Here is a 17,392-nt window from a genome sequence, read left to right on the forward strand (position 1 = left end):
TGGCTCAGCAGGTGACCTCGGAGAGTCCCCCTGGCCCAGTACAGCTCGCTCTCACCCACGCAGGTCTACAGATAGCTCCCTGTGACTGCCTCTTTGACACCGTTTTTCTGCATCCCATGGATGACCACCAACCTGCCTCCACAAGCCACCACCACGCTTGGCCATCATGCCGCACCTCTGCCAGGTGTTGCCCTGTGGGGCCCTGGGAACCCTCCACCTTGGACAGCCCCTGGGATTCCCCAGAGCCAACCACAACACAACTTTCAGACTTCAGCGACGAGCAGTGGCCCCAGCCAGGTTGGTGCTACCACCATACCTTTATGGGTACCAGGACACGAAGAGGCAGCTCGCAAGGCTGAGCCTTAACAACAGAGGCACCCCCAGGGAGGCACTACAAGGCAACAACATCCTCAGCCACTGTGCTGCTCCCCCACACATCCGAGCTGTTGGGGGCCCCAGGACCCGTCCAGCCTGGGCAGCCCCTGGGACCCCCAGGGTGAACCACAACACTACACACCCTTCAGTCTTCAGAGGGGAGCAGCAGTTCCTGCCACACTGGTGCTGCTGCTGGGCTTTCCTGTTTACCAGGACATGAAGGGGTGGTTTGCAAGGTTCAGCCTTCAAGACATGGCCACCCCCACAGGGGCAGCACCATCAATGCCATCCCCAGCCACTGTGCTGCCCCTGACACCCAAGCTGTTGGGGGCCCAGCGGACGACCAGCCACTGCAGAAGCAGATGCTATGGGACTGCTCCTTCGTCACCCAGGACAGTCTCAGCAGCGTCCCCATGCCTGGAGACCCTGCTGGCACTGGCAGAGCCATCTCCAACCATATTAGCTCACTCTCCCTGCCTGTAAAGCTGCTCACCCCCAATGACAACATCCCTGAGACCTTCAACAACATCCTGAGCCTTCAACCATTCAGCACCATTAAGATGGGGCCCCAGGAGCCACGGTGGGATGCGGGGATGAACCTGCCACCACCCCAGCGTGGCATGCTAGAAAAGAGGGGAGGGGAGAAACGGAAAAGCACCTTGGAAACACACCCAGCAAGCGCAGGGCACTACCAAGTGGGAAGGTGGGATTAAACCCACAGATGAGATAAATGGAAATAGGGGACATGGGGTGGGGTAGGTGGGAGGTGGTGGTATAGTCAGGGGGTGTGGGGGAAGCGTGTTATAGTATAATAGCTTTCATGACACTTTTGCTCTTGTTTTTTCACATAGCTTATGTGTGTAGTTTATAGAACGCTATTAACTTCAGAAAAAGTGAAGCCACCAAAATAGCTACAGTTTACACAATAGTTTAATACAAACAGGAATCACAATAACTAAAAAAAACACACACAACAACACAAACTGAACTACACCTCTTAGCAGAAAAATCCTACTTTCAAGCAGCAAAAGCTATCAAGTTTCATTTCGTGCAGACCAGTATCAATAATCCAGTTTTTATAGTATTTTCATAAAGAAAAACTATATGGCTCAGAAAAGTAAGCAAACAATAAGGAGCCAAATTGTACAATTCCATACTAAACAAGACTGTCTAACACTGAATAACATTAAGTGCAGCTCTGTTTGACAACTACAGTAGCTGCTAATTGGCAAGTACATTCTTCCTGCCCTCCCCTCCCCCCTTTTTAGCACATTAGCTTCACACCAACAAAGGGAGGGAGAACTTGTTCCTACTCCATTCCACAGGTTAACCTGTTTCTCCTGCTGTACAAAGCAGCAAAAAAGACTAACTGAAGCTTAACTCAGTCACAAAATTTGGACTTGCAAAGCAAGAGACTCTAGGCCTAAGACGTTTAAGTCAGTATCCTATATTTACATTCAAAGATATTCAATCAACTTAAACATTGGTTTTGTCTATGACCAGATTTTACAGAAAGTAGGCATATATAGTAATTTACCAGCCAAGAAACTAGGTCAATCATTTTCTGAAATCCATGCAGATCGAATTTCTGCAAACAAGCAGAAAAAGGCAATGATAGTACGGTGTGGTTTTGTTTATCCGTTTTTAACTCTTCAGCTTTTATTAGAGTAAGTTTATTTTCTGAAAGCTTCATATATTTCTTTAATGCTTTGCTTTGGGGACTACCAGTTGTGACTTGTGGGGTGGGCAATGGTTTTAGTGGTTTGTTTGGGTCTGTTGTTGTTGTTCTATGTTTTATGATGAAGAATGTAATAAAAGACAAAACTGTTTGGCTGCTGTATCTTCCATTCCTTAGCTAGCACACTACTTTTAGACCAAAAAAAAAAAGTCTGACACAAACCATGACGTCTAATATTGATGTTTACAACTTCAACTTCTAAATTTGTACCAAGCACAAATTCATTAGTGATAAACAGATAATAGGAATCATTATATTCAGACTGATGAATGAAAAAATGACTCAAGTATTTATAAAAATGGAGAACCAGTAGTATTATTGTCATCCTGTCCACACCTCGTTTGCTTGCACATCAGTGTCAGCAAACCTGAATCCACCCTCTCGAACTCCCATCTCATACCAACCTGGATACAAAGGATTTTGTTCCCACATCATTAGAAAGGGGGGAAGAAAGAACAGGACTTGACACTCCTTTGGATCAAAATTATTTAAATTAAAGGGTAGGTTGCTTTTTTATTTACATGCAAGATGTCATTAACTGCAGTGTCTTTCTCACAAAGCCAAGAACACACCCATGGCTGTGCTGTCCCTACTTTCCATGCACTGTACAGTGGTTCTACGCTTATTTAGCGATAATACTGAGCCCGCTGCAAAGGTTTGCTGTTCAGTTCCAAACAGGAGAACAGCCTACATTTCATGTTTCCTTCCTTCTGCAAGGTTGAGTCACATCCTCAGGTTTCCTTTCAGAAAGCTAACAAACCACGCTAAAGGAAAAAGAAAAGATCTTTAATGGGGAAGCCTCACATTCAAGAGTGCACACAGCACTGACACAGGCCACTGTTCAATTCTTTGGCTCATTTTCTGCAGTGACACAGACAAGAGAACTGCACACCTTTTTTTTTTTCCTGTTAGAAGCAAATCTGGTGCTTTTGACAGCCAGACAACTTCGTCAAAGGATTTCAGAGATAAATGAAAGGCCTTTGCCTTGATGACGAGTGAATTACTGCAAACTAATTCCTCGCAATTAATGTATTAAGAAAAACAAAACCATAAAACAATAAACCACACAAAAAAACCCAACACAACACAAACAATCCCTCACATATGGGAGAAAGCAGATGGTTAAAATACCTTTAAGGACAATGTCTTTCTAAAGAGCAAGCTCAGTATAAAATTAAGATCCATATTTTTTTCCTTCGATCTCTCTAGCACTTCAAATAAAAGCTTTTATCCTATTATATTTTAAGCTGTGACTGCCAGCAGAAGCAACAGTTCTTGCCTTATTTCCTCTATTGTACCCACACGAGCAGCATTCAGTTAATGTGGGTAAGCTCCCTTGTTAAAACTAGTTTGAAATCTGGACCAGTTCCCCAACTCTGTTTTGTGGACCCAACTGGTACCAAGGCCTGGGAAAGCAAAATTTAACTTAAAACAAGCAAATTCTAGCTTTGCATAGTTACTCCTATTTATGGAACGTATAACTACAGATCATTTCATCAAAGAAAAATGGATGGGCCTCTTTAAATCATCCTCACATTTGCATGGTCAGAACAATTAAACAACTGGGATTAGAGCACCTCAGTCAACAAGACAACATAATAAAATCCCAGATCTGCTGGTACAGTCGGTCTTGTCAGTGCAGCTTTCAATCAAATACTCCGTCTGTAAGATTTTGAAACAAACAATAACTCACATACCACGTATTATTTGATATTGTGTTTAAATATATTTTTGTATTAATATATTTTAAATAGTATGTTTATATGACACATTAGACCATGCATTACCATCCATGCCTTCCAGTGAGTCAGATGCTGGGCAATGAGACAAATGCAAATCTAATAATTTTCCTATAAATGTGACAAGCAGACAGAACTGATCCCCTGTTACCAGGCAAATAGACTAGACAACACTTTTCCATCCTTTCTGCTCTGGAGAAGCTAAAAGCCCTGACATACTGTTTCAATCTCAATATGTACTGTGGTTTGCTATAAACACAGGTGTAGATAAAACTAATCCATGTATCACAGTATCACAGTATGTTTGGGATTGGAAGGGAACTCAAAAGATCATCCAGTCCAATCCCCCTGCTGGAGCACGAACGCCTAGGTGAGGTCGCACAGGAACATGTCCAGGCGGGTCTTGAATGTCTCCAGAGAAGGAGACTCCACAACCCCCCTGGGCAGCCTGTTCCAGTGTCTGTCACCCTCACTGAGAAGAAGTTTTTTTTTCTCAAATTTAAGTGGAACCTCTTTTGTTCCAGCTTGATCCCATTACCCCTTGTCCTATCATTGTTTGCCACCGAGAAGAGCCTGGCTCCATCCTCATGGCACTTACCTTTTATATATTTATAAACATTAACAAGGTCACCCCTCAGTCTCCTCTTCTCCAAACTAAAGAGACCCAGCTCCCTCAGCCTTTCTTCATAAGGGAGGTGCTCCACTCCCTTAGTCATCTTTGTTGCCCTACAATGGACCCTCTCCAGCAGTTCCCTGTCCTTCTTGAACTGAGGGGCCCAGAACTGGACACAATATTCCAGATGGGGTCTCACCAGGGTGGAATAGAGGGGAAGGAGGACCTCTCTAGACCTACTAAGCACTCCCCTTCTAATCCACTCCAGGATGACATTGGCCTTCTTCGCCACAAGGGCACAGTGCTGGCTCATGGTCATCCTGTTGTCCACCAGGACCCCCAGGTCCCTTTCCCCTACACTGCTCTCTAATATGTAATTTCCCAACCTATACTGGAACCTGGGGTTGTTCCTGCCCAGATGCAGGACTCTACACTTTCCCTTGTTAAATTTCATTAGGTTATTCCCCGCCCAACTCTCCAGCCTGTCCAGGTCCCGCTGGATGGCAGCACAGCCTTCTGGCGTGTCAGCCACTCCTCCCAGCTTAGTGTCATCAGCAAACTTGCTGATAGTACACTCTATTCCCTCGTCTAAATCGTTAATGAATATATTGAATAATATTGGCCCCAGTACTGACCCCTGGGGCACTCCACTAGATACTGGCCTCCAACTAGACTCCGCACCATTGACTACCACTCTCTGGCTTCTCTCCTTAAGCCAGTTTGCAACCCACCTCACTACTCTATTGTCCAGACCACACCTCCTCAACCTAGCTGTGAGGATGCTGTGGGAGACTGTGTCAAAGGCTTTACTGGAGTCAAGGTAGACCACATCCACCGCTCTGCCATCATCCATCCACCTTGTTACATTCTCATAAAAGGCTATGAGGTTGGTCAAGCATGACTTACCCTTGGTAAAGCCATGCTGACTGCCCCTAATAACCCTCTTATCCTTGATATGCCTTGAGATGGCACCAAGGATAAGCTGTTCCATTACTTTCCCAGGGACAGAGGTGAGGCTGACTGGTCTATAATTACCCGGGTCCTCCTTCTTGCCCTTTCTGAAGACTGGAGTGACATTTGCTTTCCTCCAATCCTCGGGCACCTCTCCCGTTTCCCAAGACTTGGCAAAGATGATGGAGAGCGGTCCAGTAATGACTTCAGCCAGCTCCCTCAGCACCCGTGGATGCATCCCATCTGGACCCATGGATTTATGGATGTCCAGACTATTTAACTGCTCCCTAACCCAGTCCTCATCGACTAAAGCAAACTCCTCCACTGACCTGGCTTCACCTGGGGTCTCAGGGATACATGGCTCCCCAGAACAGCCTCCAGCAGAGTAGACAGCGACAAAGAAGTCATTCAGTAATTCTGCCTTCTCTGTATCTTCTGCCACCAGGGCACCCACCCCATTCATCAGTGGGCCTCATATTAGTTTTATCTGCTATGTATTTGAAAAAGTTCTTTTTGCTGTCCTTGACAAACGTAAAAGGTGCAAGCCTCATTAAGCATGGGACAGGTCTGGGGTTATAGCTTTCAGAAATATTTTCCAATATAATTCATTTGGAGTCTAGCTAGTTATTTTAACAACAACGCAGCGTATTTAGAAACCATGACCACACCATTTCTATTCAAAGATTAAATCAGTGCCATTTTGCAAGGTACATGGAGTCACCTATTTGGAGCAGGTGCTACAGCAAAGGAGGAACTAATTGCCACTTTCCAAGCTGAGGACATGATTACTGTGCCTAACTTCCCCAAAATGTTTTCTTTTCATAATTAATCTACAAAATGGGTGGGAGGGGTGGAGGGCTGGACAGATGACATACACCTGAAAAAGTTTGGAAAAGGTCTTCTGCTTTTCTTAAGTCAAACTACAAAAGCCCATCCAGATTTTCAGAATTATTCCCATATGAACTAAGAAATATATGCCAATATAAAGTTTCATAGGATAACGGACACTGACAGAATAGTGTTGTTCAACAGGTATTATCTGCAGCCTATGATAAACACAACTCAACCCAGTTAACAAAAAAATAGATGCTGAATTTACTACTTCTGCTCAAACGATACTACAAAAGCTTTAGGTATTGACCCTGAAGATCAGTTTCACTGCATAAGTGATAATTTTATCCTCTTTTTCTGGAAGCACTATTTTGGAAAGGATAAAAGTTGTTCTCATGGCTCTTCACAAATAATAAAGGTTTGCTTCTGTACTGCAAGCTTTACTCAGACCCAAAAGGAGTATTTGTCAGAAAACTAGACTACTACAGTCTGTCCCAATTACAAGTACTGGGAAACCCTGAGAACCACAGTGTAAAGGGAAAAAAAAGGACTTGTCCTGTTCAAGGAGCCATCCCCAATTCCAAAGCACGGTTCACACAAAACTTGCCCGGACTTCTAGTCCAACTGGCCCTGCATTCAGAGCCGAAAAACAGACCCTAAGAAATGTGCTTCCAGGATTCCTCAACCTGCTCAGTCAGGAGGAAGGGTGGGAGGGGGAGGAAAAAAGAGAAAAAGGAAAGTTCAAAGGCAAAATTCAAACCATTTCCTTTTCAAGCAGTTCCAGCCTCAGCTCTGTAGAGATGGTTACACGAAATAATGATGCTAAATTAAAGAAGCACTAGGATAACGACCAGAGCTACTGCACTACTGAATTAGATGCTACTAGTAGCAGTTAATTTAGACAATTTGATTTTACGAGTATTCAGGGGATAATAAAGTAGCAAAGTATGGTTGGTCAAAGCAAAAGAAAGACAACACAAAGAATGATACTTATGCCAGATATTTCCTGGTGTACTAGCAAGAAGAGCTTTCTATGTAAATGCCAACTAAAAGAGGATTAGAGAGGACAGAGCAGTAAGAGTGAAACTATCTGATCACACGCAAAACAAGAGCATGAACCCTGCCTTCCAGTTCCTTCTATTCCACAGCCTTTGCCTTTCCATTACAAGCCTGTCCTGAAGCAGCAGCTCAGCAATTCACAAAGCAGAGCACAGCTGACAGCAGTAAGGAAGAGATGGTGTTACGCACAGTAACTGCCTGACAAGAGAAAAAATACTTTTATGAGGTGCCCTCCTTCGGTGAAGGGCAGCAGATGAAGTGTAGAAATACATACTCTGGGATCTCCTAAGGCAAGGAGAAAAAGAATATCTTAACTAAACTAGCTTTAAATCAAACAAAAAATTATACATGAGCATCAAATTGTACTTTAAAGAATTAGGGTATTTATAAAACACTAAGATGACTATGACTATTCAGACATATCTAACAAGGCTTTCACTCACTGTCTTCCCTTTCCTTCCTCTGAACTTACAAAGATGAGCTTTAATACCATCTCAAAAAAGACTGAACACTGTCCTTGAAAAAAGATACACTTAAGTACTAACATTAAATAGTTTATTTTTCTTATTATTAGGTTATTAAGAAATATCTTGAACTGTTAAATCAAATCTGTGCTCATTTACAACACGTGAAAAAAAATGAAACTCCTAATCCTTTTGCTGAGAACAGCATTTTACTAGGACTAAACTAAATTTAGTTTGCTGTGTTTTTTTTTTCTTAACACTTATTCAGAGCCAGGAAATATTAATAGACCAATTCTAGGCACAGCAATTGTGCTTTATATTTTAAAGAAAGCATTTGGCTTTCAATTTTCAACATGTAAAAATACTAAAACTAAAGACAACGTTCTCTGAGGAAGTTAAAGCTATATAATGGTGGAAGCTAAATACGAATAACTTTAAGTTAGTGACTTTTAGTTCTTTTTCTGAAGCTACTGCATATACATCAAGAACATAAAATTAAGCAGTACTGAATCATTCTGGCAGAGCTGTAAAGCCAACACATTTTGAAAAGTGAACTATATTGTACTCGTATTTTTTACTTCCTGACAACTGTCAGCAGCACATAGTGTGCCATGATGAGCAAGTGCACACGTGTTTGACCCCTGGCAGAGAGGATTGTCCCCAACAGATGGAACAAGAGCATAAGCAGAGCCTGTATCACTGGCATACCACAATAGAGGCTTGAAAAACCACTTAAGTATTTTGGCTAGCAATTAAAATATTAGTTTGCTAGTAAGACATGTGGGGTCTACATCAGCTCAAATTCACTTGGGATACAAAGTGCTCTACTTGCATTGCATTGAGATATAATATAGCTAACCATACTGCACACACATGAAGGTACGTGGATGCACGTGCATTAGGCACAGATACATGCATATAAAAATCTATGCACAAAGAGAGTAACTATACATTATGAACTACATCACCTTAGTGCAGTCCCATCCTCTGGAGACAAGATGGTTGCTGATTTGTTGTTTTTCTGGGTTTTTGTTGTGTTTTTGTTTGTTTATGTGGATTTTCTGTTGTTGGTTGGTTTTGTTTTTTAACAAAGTTTTATCATGACTGTACTTCCTCTTCTCTTTTAGTGCTGCTACTCCCAACTCTCCTGACTCACCCACACGTAGCGATGTTTCAGCATGTTGCACTTCATGTTCTTTCATAGTGTCACTACAACTCTTACTTGAACTGAAAATACTTAAATTGCATAAATCCACCCACAGAGGTAAAGGTGGGCAGAGCTGACAGATCACATAACTAAACACACAAAAAGCCTACCTAAGGCCAGAAAACAGCACCTGAGGCTCCCATTGTTTAAAATCTTTAAGTGTCCTTTTCCACATGAAAGTTCCTCAAGTAATGTTTGTCACATACCCAGTATCACGTCAGAAGCCAGCTGTGCTTTTAAGAAACCCTGAGTACAGACAAAATCTTCAGATCAAAAGCACTCCTGTGATCATTCCCCTCCCTAGCAGCAGAGAAAAATCTCTACCTTAAGACCCCAAAAGAGATTTCCTACCAATGAATGCAAAGCTTTCAAGAGAAAGCAAATTTCCAGCAAAAGTGTTCTTAGTCCTGCTAGCTGCAAAGCTGAACAGCCAAATATTAACTGAACATAAGCCAACACAGTAGGCCTGGCAAGAAAAGGCAAAAAAACACAGCTTCATCAGCAGAGGCTGCTGTTCTTTTCTTTACCCAGGAGTAAATACTCTCTTTTTCTAAATACAATACAGTTTTCTAACCAGTATAAGCCTCATTCATAGGATTTGTCTTAAACAGAAGCTCCTAAGAAAAACTTTGTGTGATAAACAAACAGAAAACAGGGTAGCAAAGACTTTTTAACCTTCCTTCTAACGACAGAAGAAATAGCAGCTTTATACTTCTTACACTGGTTGATATGGTTTCTCTTCTAAAGAGAAACTTGAGAAGCCACAGGGCTCTACAAACCAGGAAGAGTTTATGGTTCCTCCCTTCCAGCGGCTAGAGCAGCACAGAGCTATCTGTCAAATTAAACAGCCAAGCAGAGCAATGTAGACGACTCAGAGAGTCCCAATTGAAAAATAAAAATCAGCTTGTTCCTCCTTTCTTCACCATAAAGGAAAACAATTCAGTGCCCACAATTCTGTTAATACAGTTGCAAACCACCACTTCGATTTTTCCATAATGTTTAAACACTAAAAATAGGTGTCTTTTTACAACACATGGCAGTTCAGCCCTTTAAGTTTGGCCCTAAAGCTGTGTGAATGCAGTACAGCTAAGGAATACACCAACCTGCATTGCTATCAAAAGTTTGTGGGAGTTACTAATACCAGAGTATGAGTTCTTGAGAGTCACACAAGGGTAGAATTAATCCTTCCTCATTTCTCTGAGTAACCAACGTATTTATGCAAGAAGAAACAATAAATAACTTTGCCTTTATGACAAAATTAAAAGGCCACTTTCTGCTGCTGCAGTAAACACAACCTTACCATGTTCTCCAACTCCTTTATGGTAGCTACATGTCCAAAGAGATGGCAAACCAACACAGGAAACAACTGTGAAGTTATTAGCATATGGTATTAAAATGGAATCGCAGCAAGAGAGAGCTGCAAGTTCGATGAGGATGTGGCTGCAATATGTAAAGTGGTCTAAAAAGACTCAGGTTCCAGTCCTTTCTAACCATGCAAAACTAGCTGAACTTCTCTTCTTCGTGCCTTTGCTCCTCATGCGTAAAATCGGAAGGAAACCACTTCCTCATCTCACTAGACCATCCTGATAATAAATAACTGTACAGAAAGCCGTACCAGACTATCCAAGAGGAAATTAATTGTATCTCTGAAGCGACCTAAGAAGTGTCTGGTAAGGTATTAGGGAACGAAGACAAACCATTGAGCTCTTGTTCACTAAACTAACACCAGCCACTTCAGGCTAGGGATAAAGCAAGGGTTCCAATGGAAGAAATGGCACACAATTATGTATTCAAGGGTGCTTGCTTTCTGCAGTTTCTTTACTTTTGAGCACTGCTTTGCAGCTTAATTAGAAAAGACCACGTAAAAACTCCTAATTAGGAGATAAGCCCAGACAATTAATCCTCATGGCTACATGGCACATCAGAAACAGAACCATTTGCTCACAACACTGATTTCTACCACCTAGAGACACACACTAAGCTAACGCAGTGAAGACATGATAGCTATCAACAGCAATGGACAAAACTTAGTATGTTTTATTTCACTGTAGTCCCTTCCTCACAGTTTTTCTGACTCTCACCATCCCAAGCTCCTTGTCCAACAGACCCATCTGCCTTCATTACAAAATCCCAGCTTCTGCTCTTACTTATCCTGTCCAGCCTTCTCCCTGCCAGCTCTTTTCCATATTTCCTTTGTCTGGCAAATCCCCATTTCCCTTGATGTCCCCAAGATACTGCATGAGGGGCAGCATCATTCGTTGGTACCTGACCGATACACTCCACAGAGCCAAACTCAAATCCCTCCACTACTTTTGAACAACTTGTGCCCAACCCAGTACCAGATCCTAATTAATATCCTTCCCTGCTTTCAACTCAAAGCACGGTGCTCCTCCTCCTAGTTAATTGCCATCACTCCTCACCTCAGCTGTCATCTCCATCCAAACCCATTTCTCCTCCCATGCTGCTTGGCTGGATACATGGTTATTAGAGCATGAGTTTTCATAGGACTGTAATGGGGTCAAACTGAGGCCCATTCTGGACTAGGGACAAGGAGAGAAGCAAAGTAAGAGGTGTAAACCCTGCAAAAACACTCCACTATAAAGCTGAGAAACACTAGAGCTATTTGAAGAGCTGTCAAAAGATTTTAAGACTACAGTTACAACATCTGTTCCCAAGCCTCACTTTTGGCAGCTACTGAAGTAGTTTGACTGAAATTCCTTTGAAAATCTGACACAATATTAACATTAATATAATATAACATTATTTGCAAAAAGTATTAGGTCTTAATAGTCTCTTACACTACCATTTACTAGACTTTACCGCCAGTCTCACCTACGGTAAGTTCCCTATCAGGACACGATTCTACTCTTTGTTTATTAGGAAGCCACAGTTACAGAACAACAGATAGTCCTTCCATAATGAGTGTGAATGTTGCTAAAACCAGAAACTTCAGAAAATATTAGAAAACAACTTTGGTTTTATTAGGCTAGTTGAAAGTCTTGTGTAAGATCATCCTCTGAACTTCAAGGTAGGAGACATCGACTAGGTCACGTTGTTCTGTTACTACTGCTAAGAAATTAATTCAGCTCTGAACTCAGAGATGCAAAGGTAAAGTTAAAGCATGTAAAGTACTATTTTAGCATTTAGGAGAATATGACTTTAACCAGTTGAACATGGGAACAAGCAGCAAGTAATCTACAAGTACTCCAAGCAAAAATTTCAAAGCTATCATTATAATCCAATTGCCTATTCAGCTGACAAATCCATAGCTCCCCACATATGACTTCTACACACGAGCAGGAAATCTAAACTCTAAATCAATTAACTACTACACACAAGCAATCTTTAAATAATGTTCTGCCTTGTCTTTGTGATCTTCATTTATATAAAAGGTCAGCAATTTTATCTTTGAGATGAAGCCTCATGAAGTCTGGTGGTTACATATTTCACTTCCACATTAAGAAAGAACATTTTCAAATAACTGTATGTCTCGGCACATAAAAGCTGCAAATATAACAAAAAGAAATGAACTGGCTTTTCACACCCAGAATGCACTTTGCTTGAGAAGTTTCACTTTCAGGGACACTAAACAGGAAGGTCTGGCTTTAAAAAAATAAGAGCTATGAATACATTTCTTATTAATGCTTACAGCTTTTTTGTTTTTCCCAGACCAGCAGTGATAGAATTCAGAAAACTACTTTTTTTCAGTAGAAAGGTCAAACTGATTTGTACATCAGAAGTCGAAACAAACACCTTTGTTGTCCAACACAAAAAGACAAGAATTCCCTTTCCCTATGAGGACGTTACCCTCAAGACTGCTACACTAAAAAGGAGAACCAGCCATCCTCCAGTGCCACACCTGACTGGGAGCATAAAAAATTAGATCTAACTTTTGAAGTTACACAACTGCTAGAGCCACTAGTCACAGAAACAGGGCTTTCCAGTCAGCTAATTTACAACTAGGGCTCCTAGGAACTCATCTATTACCTTATACAGTACACCAGAAAAAAGTTACGCTAACACTCCATTTAATTTAATAATCTAGTACTGAAGGAGAAACAGTATTGCCTCACGGCTGAATTTAAGAGTCTTTTGAAGTATGCCAGTTAAACAGAATTCACTCACAGAATTGCCTCCTGCTACAGGGGAACAGTTAAGCCCTGCAGTCCGAAGTAAAATGTGTTTTTCTAAGTGTATCTAGGACAACATTCTGCTGCACTTTATAAAGTGATTACCGATACAATTTTTTTTCTTTGCCTGGTGGTCACCAATTCAGGTAAAGCATCTGCTGATGGGAATTCAGCCTTCCAGACAAATGTATTAACTGCCTACAGGATCAGGCTCTGGGTTTTGGTGTGGGTGGCAGACAGAAGGCCTGTTTTGCAAGGCATGCTATTTTTGTAGCTACAGCCACACCAAACTGAGTGCACTGGATCTCATAAGCTAAGCTGTCCCAGACCCAATTATACTATTTACACAGGGGCCACCTGGGAATCCCAAGTGCTATAGATATAAGCCAGAGAATCAGCCAAACACTTAGTAAACAAGACCACAAACCATACAGCACTTCCACTAAACTGGAGTAAATGAATAAAAATAAATCTTCCCATACAAACACTATTAGAGGAAACTAACTTTATACACTTTAAGATAGTACATAAGTACAACTTCTTTGTTTCAGAAATATTTAGTCTCCATTTTTTCCTTCAGTCCCATAATGATTCCATGTAGCAGAAAACAATACTAGGTTTGGTCAGTCAGATATCATTACTCAAACACAATACTAGAACTTCAGATTAGTGCAAATAATCCTTCCTGATATACACAAAATAACCAATACTTATCTAGGTATTACAAACAAAAATGCTTTTTCTAGGTGCTGAAAAAGCAGTGTTAAAGAGTACGCAAAAATAGTAAGTCTGGTACCTAAAGTCCTTTTACAAATCAACCTCGCAGCCAGTACTAACACTTCCAGAATTAACCAGAAATAAACTACTAAATATTTCACTAAGACCACCTGATTCAGTAGCAATAGTAAATGAAGATGGTAGCACAACCAGATGACAGATTCTACCAACAGATAGGAGTTCATAAGCCACATACACACATGGAGCAGGACACTGTCAGCCTTTGCCTCACATCTACAACTGTTCACAAGGAACCTGAAATTCAAATTATTATGAGTGAAAGGCAAAAGAATGCACCATTTCACTTGCACCTTTCAATATGCTTAGTCTGTAATGAGTTTCACAGTTTCTACAGTGAAGGTATTCTCTGTGCATCAGGCTTTCACATGACAGAGAAGACAAAATGCCATTTCTAAAAAGAAGAATGCAATCAAAACCACAGGAGATGGGGAACACAAGAGAAAGCACTGTAACCAAAAATACTTCCAGCTTTACCTAGTCAATTCTAAAAGTGCTGATTGATTGTTGTCAGTTTCTGTTAAGCTATGCTGTGTATATAATTGCAATACATATACCTCCAGTAAGCACAGGAATTGCAAATGTTAAACAGCATCTATATGAGAGCCCATTAGCCTCAGCATATTTTAGACAGTTTGAAACACTCTGCCAGCTGCAGCAGCCAACTTGTGGCACTTGAGAGAACATTCCTGAATCACAGAATGGAGGGAACTGAGGTGAATTTATAAGAGATCCTGAAATTAAAGACAATCAAATAAGCCCTTCTTACATATTTCTTCATACACATGAAGAGAAAAAGCAGACTTCTCCACGTTGGGTAGTTAGAGGTGTTAAGTTTCCCACAATCATAAGGAAGAAAATATTAATACTCTCAAGTAAAGATTATCCATAGATTAATATTAAATGAAGATTTACAAGGTAAGCAGAGAGGACCATCCCTTCATTCATAAGTGCTCTTAGTAAATGCAAACATGTGGGAGCAGAAAAGATGTCAAAAAGGTGCATACAACCGGCCATCATTTACAGCTGGAAATCCTTTGAAATACATCTTACTCTGCTTAATTCATAGATGTATTTCAGGTGCCACAGCTAGTAAGTAGCTCCAATGCTGTATGTTTCCCCAGCACTTAACTCTTCCCAATTCAAGTACAACTTCCTTCACATCCACAGCCCCCTGGGTTCTCATCACTCTGCAGCCATCCTGACAGACTTGGGGGGATTCAGCTGGACCGAAACGATGACCAGGATGACTCTGCATCCCAGTCCTAAGCACAGGAGTTGGCACTGACATTCAAACCTGGTGTGGATTCAGCACATGCATTAACTTGCACTGCATACCTCACCTGTAGCTTGACAGCTGATAGTCCATGAGATGCAATTTGACAACACTCAAGATGTTTCAGCTTTGGAGATGTATTTTCAAACACTTTAAAAGTCAGTAAGTCTCATCAAATTGATTTATAATACCCTTCAGGGTAGTTAACATTACCTTAAGAGACAGGAGTCATTATTCTTAACTTAAGCCCATCTGAATCAATGATTAAAACTCTCAATGTAATTATAAAAGTACAAGCTTTTAGGAAGTACAGGTGAAGGTGATAACCTTGATGTACACTCAAAAAACAACCCCCAAACAAACCCAACACACAAGCAAACCTGACTGCTTAAAAACCAAATCCAACTTCTTGCATGTAAGGTTTAATTTCGTCTGTCTACCACGGGGTACGCATTAGTTCCATTTATTTCCCAGCGAGCAGGCAATAACAACAAAAAAACCCCACCAAAGTCAGGGGGGGTGTGGGGGGGAAGGGTGCTGCAGGCTGTCTATATATGTGTATTCTCCTAGACACACAGCAAGGGGAAAACCACCTACATTTATATTCACCGTGCTTAAGCAGCTACACGAATCCAAAGCAGCCCCTACACAGGCTTTTCCAAATGACAGAGCCAATTTCTCTTAGTGTGTTACTCAATAATTCAGCAGTTAGCAATAATACTGTAAAGAGACAGCATTTGTAATTCCAGGTGTCCAGTAAGCACCATTAGAAGTCTGGTGACAGACACCTTGAATTATCTTCCCCACATAACTGCCCCTAAGCCATTTTAGCTACTGCATTCTATTAATTTTTCTGCCAAGATCTATAACTACTAAAAGACACAATAAAAAGAGTTTCCATTTTCTCTTTAACGTTAAGACCCCTACAAAACTCAGATAAGGGGACAGGACAGTTACGTATGCAAGAACAGAACCCACTAACATCACATTTCTACAGCCAGTACGGCTCCCACAGAAAAGGTTTCATGTGAAGAGGCATAGAATTCCAGAAGACAATCTCTTCAATAATCCGTCACCTCAGGTGGCCCCAGCCAAACTGCAAACAATGAAGAAAATCTAGAGCACCTGATGACAAGTGGAGGTTGTATAAGAGACAGGATAAAATTCATTTCTTACTCTCATATAATCATGGTACTTCTTGAAAGGGGTATTTTAAAACAGATTCTGGAATCGCTTCTTTCCATGGCCCCTACTCTCTGACAGGTAATATACGCAATAAGAGAGTTGACAGTTCAGATAAAAAGCTATCTGCTCTTCTATTGAAAGCTTCCGTTTCAACGATGGAATATTCTCTGTACGTCAAACAAAAGAAAACATTCCTTTTTCATGGGAGAGCAGTATCTTATTCACGTGGTTTAGGTTTTTACTGTTAAACTTACCACACAGAACTGAAGGTATGTTTTGCAATGTCTAACAATGCACCTTGCTGAATGAAGACATTTATCCAGTGAAACCTTCTATGTCTGGATTCACATCCCAACCTTGGCAAACTCAGGTTAACTGCTAAATGTCTCCTGTCCAGTACCTCTATCTGCCACAACTTACTACGCAAAATGAGAGTTAATTTACAAGTTTACTTTAAGTCCAAACAGAGCACAAGAAAGGAAAACAGTTTGTGTAAGTATGAAAAGAAAAGTTTGATCAAAACAGAGGTCGCAATTTGTAACAACAGAAGTGGTAACATGAAAGAAGACGGATTATTTCATCAATCTAGAAAATATTTTACTGGTTTCAGGATTAACATACATGCTACTCAATACTTGTATTTCCACGCTACTTTATCAGAAATTCAGAATGACAGATTTTAAATGTTAGTACGACTCCACCACCACAGCAAAAAGACAGCTGTCATACTGTCACTGACATGTGGATTCAGGATGCTGATGCATTCTAATAGAAAAAGATAAATGAAAAATCCTTCAAGAAGCTCCATAATGCACAGTCACTTGATTTCTTTGATATCTGAAATGTTTCTGTGACGAAACTTCTTATTTTATTACTGTGTATGATGTGTTATCAGATTAAAAAGTAACAAAATAGAACTGAGTTGCACATGTCTTTAAATTGCACAAGAAAGAATTAAAATCCAATTAAAATTTGATTTTATCAGCTATTTAATGAATAGGTTAGAAACAACACCCTCCTGCTACAGCT

The 17,392-nt window shown here is 40.9% G+C and overlaps 1 protein-coding gene across 10 annotated transcripts in view; it reads right to left on the minus strand.

Moving 5' to 3' along the window:
• The window catches only part of CYRIB (CYFIP related Rac1 interactor B), a 101,801-nt gene that overhangs the window by 61,249 nt on the left and 23,160 nt on the right, over window positions 1-17,392 (minus strand). Inside the window, exon 2 of one of the 10 annotated variants that reach the window (XM_065054406.1) lies at window positions 3,691-3,775. The exons of 8 other annotated variants lie outside the window; for them this stretch is intronic. The gene's annotated coding sequence lies outside the window, so the exon portion shown is untranslated. Of the gene's footprint in view, window positions 1-1,912; window positions 1,965-3,690; window positions 3,776-17,392 lie in introns of those variants that run through there. One more of the 10 variants, XM_065054407.1, reaches the window with a different exon arrangement.

Source organism: Columba livia, chromosome 2, assembly GCF_036013475.1.
Source record: "Columba livia isolate bColLiv1 breed racing homer chromosome 2, bColLiv1.pat.W.v2, whole genome shotgun sequence".
NCBI classification, from domain to species: Eukaryota; Metazoa; Chordata; class Aves; order Columbiformes; family Columbidae; genus Columba; species Columba livia.